Source organism: Sinocyclocheilus grahami, unplaced genomic scaffold, assembly GCF_001515645.1.
Source record: "Sinocyclocheilus grahami isolate Dianchi unplaced genomic scaffold, SAMN03320097.WGS_v1.1 scaffold3699.1, whole genome shotgun sequence".
Taxonomy (NCBI): Eukaryota; Metazoa; Chordata; class Actinopteri; order Cypriniformes; family Cyprinidae; genus Sinocyclocheilus; species Sinocyclocheilus grahami.
The window spans coordinates 3,505-19,228 of record NW_015508781.1 but is presented as its reverse complement, the minus strand read 5'-3'; the positions used below and the strand labels follow the sequence as shown (position 1 = coordinate 19,228).

At 40.0% G+C, this 15,724-nt stretch overlaps 1 pseudogene; it reads left to right on the top strand.

Moving 5' to 3' along the window:
- Positions 1 to 248: 248 nt before the first annotated feature.
- LOC107576451 (5-hydroxytryptamine receptor 3A-like) lies at positions 249 to 14,748 on the top strand (annotated as a pseudogene).
- Positions 14,749 to 15,724: the final 976 nt, after the last annotated feature.

Here is a 15,724-nt window from a genome sequence, read left to right as displayed (position 1 = left end):
TATAAGGAAATAGTCTATGTTTGTGTAAATGTGACAAGAGTATGAAATGTAGAGGGATGAATGTTTAAATGAATTCCTCTTCACTCACTGTGTGCTTGGAGAATATATTCCACTGTGCTACCGAAGGTCTCATATGCACAGGGTGGGTGTCTGATGCTGGACACTGCAACTACAAAGAGTATGCTGCAGTTACAAATAAACTTTTCATACATCTCGGCTTGGACAAGAATGACTTTCAGATTACCAGAATGTGGCCCTTGATATTAGATCCCCAGCTTGCCATAATTTATGTGGACCTGTATGTGACCTCCATCATAGAAGTGGTATGAGTATAGCATGATTTATCTTCTCATTGGGTCATTATGGGATGTCAAGTAGTTGTAGTATTATAAAATCAATGCTTCTTTTTTATCTGCAGAATGAAAAAGACCAGAGCCTCACGACACAAGTCAAAATTATAACCGTACGTGTTTTAAATGTATTCTTATTTTGCAAAGTTGTACTCAATTTACATATTTTTTAAGCATAGAGTATCTGTCTTATAATCGTTCTAAATGTCATGCAACTTTTTAGGCCTGGCCAAATTCAAATATGCAGTGGGATAAAACGTCGTTTTGTGGAATGGAGACATTTGTAGCCCCTAAAAATATGTTTTGGACTCCAGACATTGGTATAATAGAAAGGTATAAAACATTACTTCTGTCAGAACCTTTTATTTTGGCTGTTTGTCCTTTTAGTGATAGTTCAGAAAGGTTGCAAAATGATGGATAGAATAAGGGTAATGGCATACGAAAATGACAAAATGGATTCAGAAGCTTTGTTCACTGCACAAAAATTTACTTTTTCTATTTTTTTTAGAATTATTATTTCTAATTTGCTAGTTCGCCAATCCTTAAGACTGATTGTTTACATTATAATTTTGTAATTTATAAAATATGATCTGTTTGTTCAGACAAAGACCACAATCAACTCTTTTATATCAAAATATAAAATCTGAAGATATACTTTACACATAGAAATAGAAATGAGGCACCTTCATAGACTNATTGTGCTGAAGAGTAGAGCCTGTGCTTTAGTCCAAGAAAAGACACGAAACAAGAAAAGACAAGAAACGCTGCTATATGTTGTTTATTGCTTTAGTTAAAGGCAATAAATTTGAAGTTACTGATGCATGTGTGCTGTTTCTAACTAATGGTTAACTATCAGATATTTATGTTTTTACAGAGAATGTTTTATAAAAATAATCTTTAAAATAATTATATGCATTATACTGTAAAGTTTTTTTTTTCATAAAACATTTAAGAAAATTTAGGATATAAATTGCAATATTTTACTTTAATTTTACAGTTTTGGTTTGGCAGCTGCTTTTGCCAGTCATTGACCCCTTATTTATTTTTTATTTAAACGTTTAACCATTATTTCCATTAATGGTAAATGTAAGCTGAGGGCTACGACTTTGCACCATCAGGAAATATGGTAGTGAGTGGAGACAGAGACACTCTCCCGCTGATGCATCGCCATGTAAAATCTAAAAAAAAATAAAATTATAAAGAGAAGTGGAATACCTGAAAAGCACACCCAAGGTGGGAGTGGCTACGGTGCAAAACACTCTTCTGTGTATAACTACTTTCACATCTTAATAACAGCCAATAGACATAATTCCCTTCCTAAATGATAAAATCAATAGTATATTGCATGAAAAATATGCATCATATTATAGGTATAAAAATAAATTGTTTTTTTTTACATAAAAAATAGACTTTTATATTGCCATTGTACTAAAGCCAAAGCAGATTTAATAAAATATTATATGGAAATATTTACTAGCTTTGTTCACTGCACAAAAATTTACTTTTTCTATTTTTTTTAGAATTATTATTTCTAATTTGCTAGTTCGCCAATCCTTAAGACTGATTGTTTACATTATAATTTTGTAATTTATAAAATATGATCTGTTTGTTCAGACAAAGACCACAATCAACTCTTTTATATCAAAATATAAAATCTGAAGATATACTTTACACATAGAAATAGAAATGAGGCACCTTCATAGACTATCCAAATAATATTTTCACAGTTAACCTAACAGCTGACAATATCAAAAGTAGCAGTGCCCAGCTACCAGGGAACATTCTTATAACTTTAGCTAATGTTTGAACATTCTGGCGAACGTTCTTGCAAGGTTCTCTCAAAGTTATGAACAAATGTTCATCCAGTATATTTAATCATGTTCTCTAAAGGTTAGCTGTATTTAGTTATGTATTTATACATTGTTTGTTGAAGGTTTTTAAAATGTCCTTAACATGTTGGGAGAAAATGTTCTTAGAACATTTCTGGAACATTCTTTAAACATTTAAAATGACAACTGAATAAAGTCGTGTGCTGTTTTAAAAGAACATCCTTGGAACGTGGTAAGGTTTTATAGCCTATCCCATAGTTATTGTTCCTAAGTTCTCTCTTCAATTTATGTAAAGCTTATGCAAGTGTTAGAATAAAACACGTTCATGAAATTACCACATATTGTCATTAGTATTTAAATATACTAGTATATGAATTTTCTCATAATGTGACAGAAAACATTCATTGAATGTCCTTAAAATATTAAGGATCACTAAGTTTCTGGCTTAAAAATGGCTTAAGGTTGGACGTTGAGCAGTAGAATCCCCTTGTGTTTAATGAACACTGCTCAGTGTTCATGTTTCCACACTACAGAGTGTTGAAATAATATTAAAGCACTGAAGGAAAGAGAAACAAACATTTTAAGTCACCATTGTGGTGATCAGTGTTTGTCAGGCACAGCATAGAACTCTGTATGAATTGAATAAATAATAAACTGTAAATGTGTTCAGCATTCTGCAACAAATTTTTTCAGATTTTTAAAACAATTTTAAGTCATGAAGTGCGCAGGATATATTAAAATTCATTGTAAGCTTCGGCAGGCACATAAAATGAAGTGGTTGCAGAAGTGCCAGTGCCCTCCTTAACTTTTTACAATGTAAATCTGTGGTGAAAAGTGGAACTGCAGCACACTCTAATTTAGAACAATTTAGGCAGTTTTGAGACTGTCCCGCCTATTTTCATGTTGCCTTATCTCGCTCCAGACCAAGATGATATCAATCAGATTCAGCTGTACTGTATGTCTGCATCAGGTCAGTAACTAGTTGGCATGTCTGTTTTTCCTATGTGTTAATCCTTTCGTTTAAAATATGCTCACATGAAAAGCCATTGTATAGTTCTGTTGTGTTTGTTTTAGGTTTGTTTTGGATGCGTATATTGAAATTTTAAATAAGCTTCAATATATTCAGTACTCAGCAGCTAGGGTCCTCACACATACCAAGACATTTTCGTACGGTACTCCTGTTTTGTACAGACTACACTGGCTACTTATTTGTTTTCGTATTCAATATAAAATAATCCTCATTACATTCAAAGATCTCCATGGTCTCGCCCCTCAATACATCTCTGATCTTTACACACCTACACCCCTTCCCGTGCACTTTTTAAAGGTCATCTGAATCTGGCCTATTACTAGTCCCTCGGCACAAACTATCATCATTTGTGGTAGGACCTTCTTTATCTCTGCCCCCACACTCTGCAACTCTCTTCCTCAGCATATTCACAACCTCTAAAATCTTTTCACTTTATGTTATTCTAATTTCCCTGTCTCCTGATCTGGTAGTGTTTTTTGTGCTCTCTAAATTCAATGTATATATGCCTCCGTGGTTGAGTTTGTAGAAAGGCACTATTTAAAATAAGCGTATTATTATTATTATTATTATGAGACATGATATTCATTTAAATTCCTCTACAACTTGTAACATTCTAAGTCAACATTCGAAGGCTATATTTAGGCAATAATTCTATAGCATTCTGTGTGTGTGTACTTTGAGCCTGTCAGCCAACATTAGCGTGCTGCCCACAGGCTGAATAACACAAGGACATTAGATCTCTGCCAAAAGTGTGTGTGCAAGTGTTCAGCGATTACACTATAAAGACTGTAAGCTTTCTTGAGTTTATGATTAACTAGCGCTACAACCTAAAATCTGCCCCACCTATATTTACGGTCAGGAACCGCTATTGGTGATTTCTGTATTTGGGCACTAGACCCTTTATTGCTTTATTTCTATTTTCTGATAATAAGCAGCGTGTACGCGCATTGTGGACCTGCTTATACTAACGCGCTCTTTAAATAACAAAGAAAAAACATTGCACCAGACTTTAGACCAGGTTTGAGTTGGTCTATGGCACAGTCTATTTTCAGCTCCTCAAAATAGCAACGCACCAGCAATGCGCCTGAACACGGGGGGGGGGGGGGGGGGGGGGTATTATATATGTATTATATGGTATTATTTATAGGAATGAACGATATTCACGCGCTGTCTGAAATATGTCTCTCTGTGTATGCATGCTTTGGAAAACAGCGCATGAGTAACCAATCAAGTTCTCTTTCGCTTTCTTCTTCTTGTGGTTTAAAATCACTTGAGTTTATAAATTAGCAAATGCATGTGATCTGCGAATCACATGCGTGCTGAACTGTGGTGCCTCCATACTATCACAGATCAACTGCGATCTGTTTAACCCCTATATATATGACAGATTAAAACAATCATTCATTTACTATTTGAACATTTAATTAACATGAAATCGTCAAATTGTTACTCCATAGCAAATCGCATACAACAAACGAAAATACATTATAATTAGAACAATCATTAACAAACAATAAATAGACTGTCAGTGCAATAATGAACACATTTTTGCAATTACTGAAAAATAAATTAGTTAACAAAAGTCAAAGCACTAAACGAAACACTGATCACCACGATTGTGATAATGAAACATTTTCATCCAAACATCAACACCTAAACCTCGGTTAATTATCAATAAGAACTTTTGTACACGTATGAAAAAAAATAAGTCAGTCTGGTTAGTAAGTGAAGCTGGGCTGCGATTCACTCCACTGCCATACCCTATTGTTACGTGAAATGCTGGCACTACTTTAGAGATTTGTTGTCTTTTTTTTTTCAGTTGATCTCATCTAGGGCTGTGGCTGAAAGTCACAGACAGCTCTTGTGTTTCTCTTGTTGTTTCTCTTTCCTTCAGTGCATCTGCTTGTTAACAGCAGGTGTTCCATCACTAATACTCAATCAGCACTTACTGTATACCTCATTAACTTCAGCACTGCTTCAGTGTTACTGTAATACTCTGTAGGGTGGACATACCTGTATATGAACACTGAGCAATGCTTATTAATCACTGGGGATTTTGCTGTGAATTAGAGCTCTGTAATCGGATTTGTTAGTAAAAATGCTATTATGACGACTAATGCTGGGAATATTAAAAGCTAATTTGGCTTGCCATAGTCTCAACACAATGGAGCATGAGCACTACCTATGACACCAACAAAAATCTTAATTTTTACCTTTCTATTAATTCCAGGTGAACACCAGAATAAATTTAATAGCGTAACTCAGAGATGTCCTATCCTTCTCCTGGAGGACCAACGCCCATTTTCTGCAGCCTGCATCAAAACACCTTTCTAGTAATCCTGAAGAGTGTCCTCAACCTACAGTAGGCCTACAGTAGAATTAAACAAAACAACCTTTGTAGGACATACAAGCAAAAAGGGAAATGTAGTTACATATGAAACCACCCTCCTTGAAGGAGGATGGTTCAGATGTATTTAATTGCAACTGCAGCTAAACTCTGCAGGATGGTGACCTTCCAGGAACAGGATTGGACGGCCTGATATTACATGATCTTGCAACTTACTTTTGATTTGATTTATATACATGCTGTCTCCAATCATCATGTCTTTATTAATCAGTTAAATTATATTTTATCCATTTAAGCATCAAGACAGATTTTGGAACAAAGGAGTCTCCATATGTGAGGTTGATCCATTTTGGCTATATAGCCTCATCTGACATTTTAGCTCTGACCACGGCTTGTAGGATGGATCTCTACAGGTTTCCGTTCGACAGCCACACCTGCAATATAACACTGCAATCTACAGCATATTCAAGTACATCTGAATCAGTTTTGACAAAGAAACACAGGATAACATGGTTTATTCTTCTAAAGTATTTGACTTCGATATAAAATACAATTTTAATGTCTATTCACACAGGTCAGGAGATTACACTGATTAAATTTAGTAATGCAGCATGGGTGACCATCGAGTCAAAGAAGACCTTTCACTCCCAGGGAGAGTGGGAGCTCATCAGTATAAACGTAACGTGACTCTACTGCCAAGATTATTGGGCTGATAGAAATGGATCAACTAGTATATCAGGTAAAGAGCTCAGGGTATGGAATGTAAGCCAATATTAAATACATAGATAAAATGATAAAAAACAATAAACAAATGAACATCTAGTTTACGAGTTTGTGAAAAATAGATGCAAAAGTTCAAATTCAATTTCCATTTTAACACTTAAAAAGGCAGGGGCATTAAGTACCTTATGAATTAATTTATGGTCATTTTCCAATACATTAGGACTTAATATAATTATTATTATTATTTTTTTTTATTGAAATATTTTTTGTTTGTTTGTTCAATTTATACTAGTAAAGTATACAGTAGTATGCAGTATTTTATCTGTTATTTCATTTTCAAAGTCAACATGTAATTTGTATGTGGGTGGTGCTCAAGAGAGCAAACTTTAATATGGTTCTCACATCAGAAGGTGCACAGATGTTGCAAGGAAGCTGTAAATGTAAAGAGGGATATGTGCACGTCTAAACACAGGCAAGAACAAAACAACAAATTATAAACACAATGATCTAAAAAGTCTAAAAACAAAATGACAAGTCAGAAAACGTACTCGGCTACTAACGTAACCTCGGTTCCCTGAGATACGGAATGAGTACTGCGTCTGTTTAAGGCGCTTGGGGAAAACTCCTTTTTCTCCGATGACTGAAGCCTTTCAATAACGCAGTGTAACTGCACGGCCATTGGTTCGTGCAGTGAATAAAAAACTAACCAATGGCTCGACAGCTGAACTGCACGAGCCTATGGTGGTAAAGCCCGCCAAAGCCCGACAGAATGGGCGGAGTCATCTGGCTATATAAGCGGCATACTCATACTGCGTCTGTTTAAGATTCTTGGGGAACCAGTACAATCCCGCCGTGCTATGCTAGAGGAACGACTAATACTTGAACTTGCCTTAAGCACCCAAGGGGGCCCAGAGGGACCAAGTATTTTGCAGGGAAGCCCCGCAAAAAGCAGTAGGGCTAAACTCAGAGAGATCGGCTCAGCCTTGTATCATCGTCCTGAAATAATTCAGTACAGACTCGGAACTCACTGAAGGCCAAGAGCGTACATGAAGGAGGCAAACACCAAGCACTGGTTGTCATATGACAGAGTGCTCTGCTATGCAGAAAGGACCCGCGCCTGTAAGGCCGGGATGTCCAGACTATAGAATCTGGCAAATGTGGACGGCGAGGCCCAGCCAGCCACCGCACAAATTTCTGCAATGGACACACCGCTAGACCAGGCCCAGGAAGAGGCAACGCCTCTAGTTGAGTGGGCTCTTACTCCCATGGGGCATTGAAGGCCCAAAGAAGAGTATGCTAGCATAATAGTGTCAATTATCCATTTGGAAAGTTTCTGCTTTGTAACCGGACAACCCTTGGTGCGGCCACCGAAGCATATGAATAGCTGATCCGACCACCTGAATGGGGCAGAATGCTCAACATAGACTTTCAGCGCCCTGACGGGACAGAGTATGTTCAACTCTTGGTCTTGCTCCGAAGGAGGAAGCACCGATAGAGCTATTACCTGTGCTCTAAATGGAGTAGAGAGCACTTTAGGTGCATAACCATGCCTTGGTTTCTGGACGACCTTAGAGTCGTTGGGCCCGAATTTGAGGCAGGTGGGGCTCACTGATAGTGCCTGCAGATCTCCCATACGCTTTACCAATGCAAATGCTAGGAGCAGAGCAGTCTTAAGCATCAGGGGACGAAGGTCAATGGACTGTAGCGGCTCAAATGGAGGGCTTTTCAGAGCCCTCAACACCGTGGGCAGATGCCATGTAGGGACAGTAATGGGGCGAGGCGGGTTGAGCCTTCTAGACCCCTTCAGAAAATGAACAACCAAGTTGTTCCTGCCCACCGATTGGCCAGCTATAGGAGCGTGGGAGGCTGCTATGGCTGCTACATAGACCTTGATCGTGGAAGGGGAGCGGCCCTTATCCAACAGCTCTTGCAGGAAGGACAATATCAGAGATATGTCGCATGAGATTGGGTCCGCACCGCGGGGCTGTACACCAGGTGGAGAAGACAGACCATTTAAGGGCGTAGAGGTGTCTTTTAAACGGTGCTCTAGCCTAAGAGATTGTGTTTAGCACGTTCTCGGGGAGGTTCGCAAGCTCTCATCGAGAGGCCAAAGGTGCAGAGCCCACAGCTCGGGCTGGGGGTGCCATATCGTTCTGTTCGCCTGATAGAGGATGGCCCGTCTCAGGGGAATGGGCCACGGGGATGCCGAGAGCAGCCGGCACAGCTCTGCAAACCAGTGCTGGTTCCTCTAGAGCCAGGCCACCAACAGCACCTTGGGTCTCTGTTCCCTGACTCTCCTGATCACCTGTGGAATCAGAGCGATCGGGGGAAAAGTGTAAAGGAGGAGGTTGGGCCAATCTAGGGCCAATGTGTGCCTGTCCTTCGAAAAGTAAGTTCTGAGGTGAAGAGGTCGACCTCTGCCCTGCCGAAGATCTCCCAGATTTTCTGAACCGTTTGAGGGTGGAGCGTCCACTCCTCCGAGGGGACGTTGCTCCGAGACAGCATGTCTGCTCCTTGGTTCAGCCTGCCCGGTATATGCACTGCTCTCAGCGAGCGCAAGTTGAGCTGAGCTCATTCCAAGAGGCGCTCCACTAGTGCGAAGAGGCGCTTCGAGGAGAGACCGCCCTGGTGATTTATATAGCACACTACCGTCATGCTATCCGAGCGGACTAAGATGTGGTGTCCCCTTACGTCTGGCAGAAAGGTTCGACGGCCCAGACACACTGCCAGCATTTCCAGGCAGTTGATGTGAAGCCGGCCTTCCTCTTTCGACCAGTGGCCGAAAGCTGGCTTGCCATCGCACAGCGCTCCCCAACCCATGTTGGAGGCGTCTGTCGAGACCACCTTCCTTCTGCAGATCATTCCCAGGGGCACACCCCCTTCCATCCAACGAGGATCTTTCCAAGGGGCCAGGGTTGTTTTACCTTGACGCGAAGGCGTCCGAGACGCCAGGCGTGGGATGGAACTCGTGTTTTCAGCCAGTACTGAAGGGGCCGCATGCGGACCAGGCCCAACTGTAGTACTGGAGACACAGAGGCCATGAGGCCTAGCATCCTCTGAAACACCTTGATAGGGCGAGAGGCTCCAACTCTGAATGAGGCTGTGAGCTGCTGAATGGCCAGCGCACGTTCTGGCGCGGCTATCGCCCTCATTTGGGCTGAGTCTAAAACTGTTCTCAGGAATGATATCCATTGGATGGGGGACAGCGCGCTCTTGGCAAAATTGACCCTGAGTCCCAGGCATTCTAAGTGGCTGAGGAGGAGGGATCTGTGAGATAGTAGCTTGTCCTCCGACTGGGCCAGAATGAGCCAGTCATCGAGGTAATTCAGAATGCGAATTCCTGTCTGTCTCAGCGGGGAAAGAGCCGCATCCATGCACTTCGTAAAAGTGCGAGGAGCTAGGGACAGTCCAAAGGGAAGGATCGTGTATTGATAAGCCACTCCCTCGAAGGCGAATCTCAAGAATCGTCTGTGATGGGGGGCTATCTGGATGTGAAAGTAAGCATCTTTCAGGTCCGGCGAAAAGAACCAGTCCACTGGGCATACTTTCGAGAGGATCTGTTTCAATGTAATCATCCTGAACGGCCGTCTCAAGAGGGCGTGATTCAGACACCTGAGATCGAGAATGGGCCTTAGGCCGCCATCTTTCTTGGGGACGAGGAAGTAACGGCTGTAGAAGCCTGACTCACTCTCGGCTGGGGGAACCGTTTCTACGGCTTCTTTTTGCCAGCAAATTCATCACCTCGGCACGTAAGACATGTGCATCCTCGCTCTGAACCGAGGTGGAGGGTCTTCGAGCGAATTGGAGTGTGTAACCTCATTTTATTATCCCCATGACCCAGCTTGACACTCCGGGGATGTCCTGCCAGGCCTCGGCCTCGGGGACCCGACACTCGCAATGAGTGGAAGAGGAAATTTGCTCTCTTTTTGAAAATATTTGTGTTTTATTTTTCCTGCTATAACAGCGGTTGGTTGTGTGGACGCGATTAGAACGGGCAACGTTTGGAACGTGGGAGCAACTGGTGGTGTGTGCTTCGCGGGATGCTGAGTCGGCACATTTTTCGGGCGACTAGAAGCAGCCGTTGAGCTGGAGGGCTTTGGCAGGAAGTGTCGCATTGCTTGGGATGACTTCTGTGCAGCGGTAAAGCGTTCAGCGAAGCCCTCGACTGCAGGTCCAAACAGGCCAGTAGGGTAAACCGGGGAGTCGAGGGAGGGGACCTTATCCGCATCTCCGTGAGGTTTAGCCATAGATGGCGCTCCAGCACCACTAGGCTGGCCATGGATCTGCCAATCGCCTGTGCTGTCATCTTGGTGGCGCGTAGAGCCAGGTCGGTCGCACTGTGGAGCTCCTTAAAAGCTGCGGGGTCCAGGCCGGACTCGTCCATGCAACGGAGTAGATTGGCCTGGAAAACTTGTAAGACCGCCATGGAATGAAGCACAGAGGACACTTGTCTAGCAGAGACGAGTAGGCTCGTCCGGCGAGAGCTGAAGTCACCCTACACGGCTTGGATGGGTGGGCCGCCTTTGCCTTCCAGCCGATGGCCATGAGCGGGCAGAGATGCGCAGCCACTGACTCATCCAGGGGAAGCAGAACGCCGAAAATTTGCTCTGAAATTTGCTCTTTTATATCGCCGGATAGCGGCAGAGACCGTCGCTGCTGCAGGCGCGAGAGCGGCGAGAATGGCCGAGCAGGAAGGGGGTCTCTCGATCCACTGCGAGGCTTGATCACGGCTCCGCTGCCGAGCCATTGGTTCGTATTTTATTCACTGCACGAACCAATGGCCATGCAGTTACACTGCGTTATTGAAAGGTTTCAGTCATCGGAGAAAAAGGAGTTTTCCCCAAGCGTCTTAAACAGATGCAGTACGAGTGAAGTATCGATAGGGAACTGTTTCTACTGAGAGAATTTTCTACTGCTGCAGCATGCTGTACTTTCTGCTGGTCTTGACTGACAGATGTTTTTGTTGTGTTTTCTGACTTTTTTCGTTTTTGGACTTGCCATTGTGTTTATAATTTGTTGTTTTATTTTTGGATTTGTTATTTTGCTTACAGAATTAAGATTTGTTTTGCATTCCTTGGCCACTGTAACTTTTCCTGTAAAATAGGCCAAGTTCTTTCATGAAACTCTAGATCAGGGATTGGCAACTGCAGATCTTAAAAAGGTCTTAAATCCTGCAGATACCAGGTTATTTTACGGTACCATCTGGAATAACTTTCTTTTTTTTTTATGAAGCCCGTTTTAACTGTCCTTTTAGGTTGTTTTGAGAATGTTCTGTAGGCTACTAATAAAAAGGACCTCTGTATATTTGTTTGTTGCAAATTTACAGACAATGCAATTGAAATGTTTACATTGGCTTGTCGGGGTAATATTTCTGTCCACTGACAACAAAGTTTTCCTCCTAAATTAGCATAACTGCACAAGTTTTATACTTAATAAAATCTTTAAAAACAAATTACATTAGTTATACTTTAATTTCCTTCAATAAAAAGGAAATTGAGTAAGGTGGTGTAAAAGGTGTGTGGACATGGATTAGTAATCTGGCCCCTTGGTATAAAGGAGAAAAAATGCTGGCCCTCGTCACTATCAAAATTGCCCATACCTGCTCTAGATGGTGCAGGCTGAGGGGTTCTTAATGTAACCAATGATTTCACAGCGTTAAATGACTTGACACAAGCTGATTGGTTCACTTTGCATATGCAGCCAATGAGCTTACTGCTTTACATTTAAAGGACTGTTTAGCATCCACTCTAGCATTTTGCAGCCTGCTTTCAGGGTTCCTCTGAAACCCTCCACCTTCCCCAGCTCCACCTGTATAGATCTGCTACGGGTTATTTTATATGCTATTTGTGCAGCAGCAGTATGTGTTAAATGCAGAACCGTATCGCCGTATGCATTGGCAGTATCAAGTTCCTGTACTTGCTTGCATCAGCAGCAGCAATAATCTACAACTACAGCAGCAGCAGCGTAGCAGATCTATTCCACCAAGACCAAATACATTAACATTGCCATAACCATTACCATGCCAAAATCTTCAGAGAGTTGTCATGACAGAACTTTAGCTTCTTGTCATTCATTCCATCAGAGCAGAAAAGTCACTCATTTTAACAGGCTTTTCAATCCCATTCCTCTGACAGCAGGGGTCACAGCACATTTTGCATTTGTGAATTATTAGAAAAGGAATGTTGCATTTGTTAGTCAAACATATGCTTAAAAATTAATACAAAATGGCAAAACATATCCTGCATTTATGTTTACAATTCTCACTGTGTACATTAATGTCACTATGCCACTATGACTCTGTCATCTCTGGACAGAATTAGGAGATAATCAAGGAATTTACATGTCTAGTTTGAAAATGTGAAATAAAAGACAAAATTAAAGTTTACATTTTAACCAAGCTTTGAAGTTTATTTTGGATTTAATTAATCGAGAACATTACAAAAACTGTATCATCAATAAAATAAAAATAAAAACAATATTCATGTTTAGGAATAGGCAATATGACCAAATTCATATATAATGATATTAATTTTATTTCATGATAAATAACTTAACAATATATGTAGCTCTCTAATTCAGTTCGTAATAGTGACAATTATGATTAGAGAGCTGTGCAATTAAAATATTACAACTGGTAATAAGAGACCTTAATGGTTATCCGTTTTAACTGGTATACTGCCCAACCGTATTTCATTTATTTATTGCCTTAATATTATTTACACAGACAACATCACGTTCATCATGATGCTAATGTTACTCTCTCTGTCTACATGGCAGATAACCATCAAGAGGAGACCTCTACTGTATGTCATAAACATCATAATACCAGTATTAGTCTTCCTTGTGTTGGATGTGATGTCCTTCTTCATAGATGGACGTGCAACAGACAAGCTGAGTTTTAAAGTGACTTTACTGCTGTCTATTTCTGTGTTTCTGCTGATTCTTAATGACACGCTGCCCTCTACAGCTGAACAACTCCCACTGATTGGTGAGTCTAGCATGGACCTTATTTTTTTTTAGGAATGCAGTCCTATAACTGAAGCTCAGATGAAGTCACAGTGATCAAACGATATGCATTAAACCTAGAGTATTCTCTTAAAATGAAATATAGTTTAGAATTTAGGGATTCAATTCAATTTCATCAATTGAACATTTTTACTTATTTGGACATTGTTTTGTCAAGTTTGCCTTTTACAATTTCATATGCATATTCAAATAGTACATTATACATACATGCTCAGGAAAAAAAAAAGTACAAAAACTGTCACGGAGCAACACCTTTGTAATGTATTTACCCCTAAAGAGTGCATGTTAGTACCTTTACACTACATATTAGTACCCAAAGTATACATTTTAGTACCTAAGTGGAACATTTTAAAGGTTCTGCCCCAGTGACAACTTCTGTACCATTTTTTTTTTTAAAGTTCATAATAGCAAAGGAAAGCTGTTGCAGTCATAGTTTGCTGTTTTCACAGGGATTTTCTGCAGTGGGATTTTCATTCTTATTGGCATCAGCATTCTGGAGACCATCCTTGTGAATTTTCTGAAGGCTAAAGGAGCTGAGAAGATATCAGTGGAAACAACAGCTACTGTTACTGGCCAAGATGGTAAGAGACTACACAGCATCTGGTTATGAGCAACATTTTCCAGTATTTTATACTTTCACTTTATAAATTAAGGTTTATTAGGTTAATTCCCCAGCATGTCTAACTGTGCAAACACTGATCACATTTCGAATATAAGTCAACTCTATAATGCAGCCAAGGCCACATTTTAAGAAGCAGAAATTATTCATCTTAATTGCTTAGCTAGGTCTTCAGGCTTTGCAGTCTGTTAGTTAACCTCATCTCCTGAGTCGTTCATTCTTTTGTCACGTCACATCCAGTTGAAGCTATACAGTCTGTATCGGAAACAGAAATGATTAGTTCACCTCCTGAGTTTAAAGTAAAATATGACACACAGGGTACCATGTAAGTCTAAATAAGCAGTTTTAAACATCAATGTTTATTGTCAAGTCGAACGGTTTGGATGATAGATAGATGGATGGAAATAGCATTTAAAGTCAGAAATTAACACATGTAAAACCACATAATCACATATGAAACAAACATTTGTTTTCATTTTTTTTTCTAAAATGGAGTATCAGCGAAAAAAATAAAAAATGAGACTATGCAGATCACAAAATGCAGCGTTTATCCAGAGCCATGCTTTGCTTTTCCCCCCTCTCATAGACAGTGTCAGAGACCTGCAGAGCCCTCCAGACTCATTTACAGATCAGAATGAAGAACAGTCTTGTACCCTTGACCTTCTGAAGCAGATCCTTACTGAGTGTTGTGCTGCAATTCAACAAAACCAGCGAGAGAAGACATCTCTGTGCTGGACCAGAGTGGCAAGAATCATAAATGCGACCTTCTTGGTTCTTTACATATTCACCATTACTGTGTTTCTGTCTGTGCTTAGGAAGCTTTGGTTATATGCGTGAAAAAGCACACAATACAAAAGCACCATAAGCCAAGAACCAAACCAACAGCTACAAGCTGAACTACAGATTTATATAGCAAAAAAATGCATATATATACAGTATATATATATATATATATATATATATATATATATTTGCATGTTTAGTAAGTATTTTGAGAGCATACGCAGGCTGATGGAGAGTGGGTGGATGCTGCAGAGCCTTTTTGGTGTGATTTGCTTGTTGCTATTTCCTAATTCTCTACAATCTCAAATTTATTTTAAAAAATGTGTAACAAGTTTATTTTTGTATATAGGCCTATACTTTTTTATTTTTTTCTTCTTTGTTTTCCTCAAAAAGACAAACTCTGTCCAATAAAAGTTCTTAGTTAGTGCACATAATTCAATGTCAAAGCTTTAACAATAGAATCAAAATGTCTTGCTGGCAGAGTAAAATAGTACAAATTCTTCGTATCCAATACTGCCATCACTTCTAACCGGATCCAACAACACAATACCTCTATTAAACCAATTATCCATGACCTGTTTCAGACAAAAATAATAATAATGGTAAGCTTTCAGAGTATCTCTTTGTGTCTTCACCTGTTGTCTTAATCACTGGCGCAGGGGTATCTAACCCTTCTGCTGGAGAGCTACCATTTGAAGGGATGGATTGCCAATCCTCTTCTAGTATGTAATGAATAGGCTCATAGTTTTCTAAAAACTAGTGTATCTATTCTGGTATTTATGTTATAAGCAATGTCTGTATTTGGTATCTGAGAGGTGACTGAGGCTCTGAACCATGTCATGAATGCAGTAACAGTGTTTACTCATTCAGCCTGGCTTCCAGTGAATAAATATGTATTTGTTTTGCAATAACTCATCAGTATCATTAAATAATCAAATATTATATTTTATTTAAAAAAAAGTGTTATCAGTTTGAACTTTGTTCTTATTCATTTTATTTTGTGATTTTCATGATCAC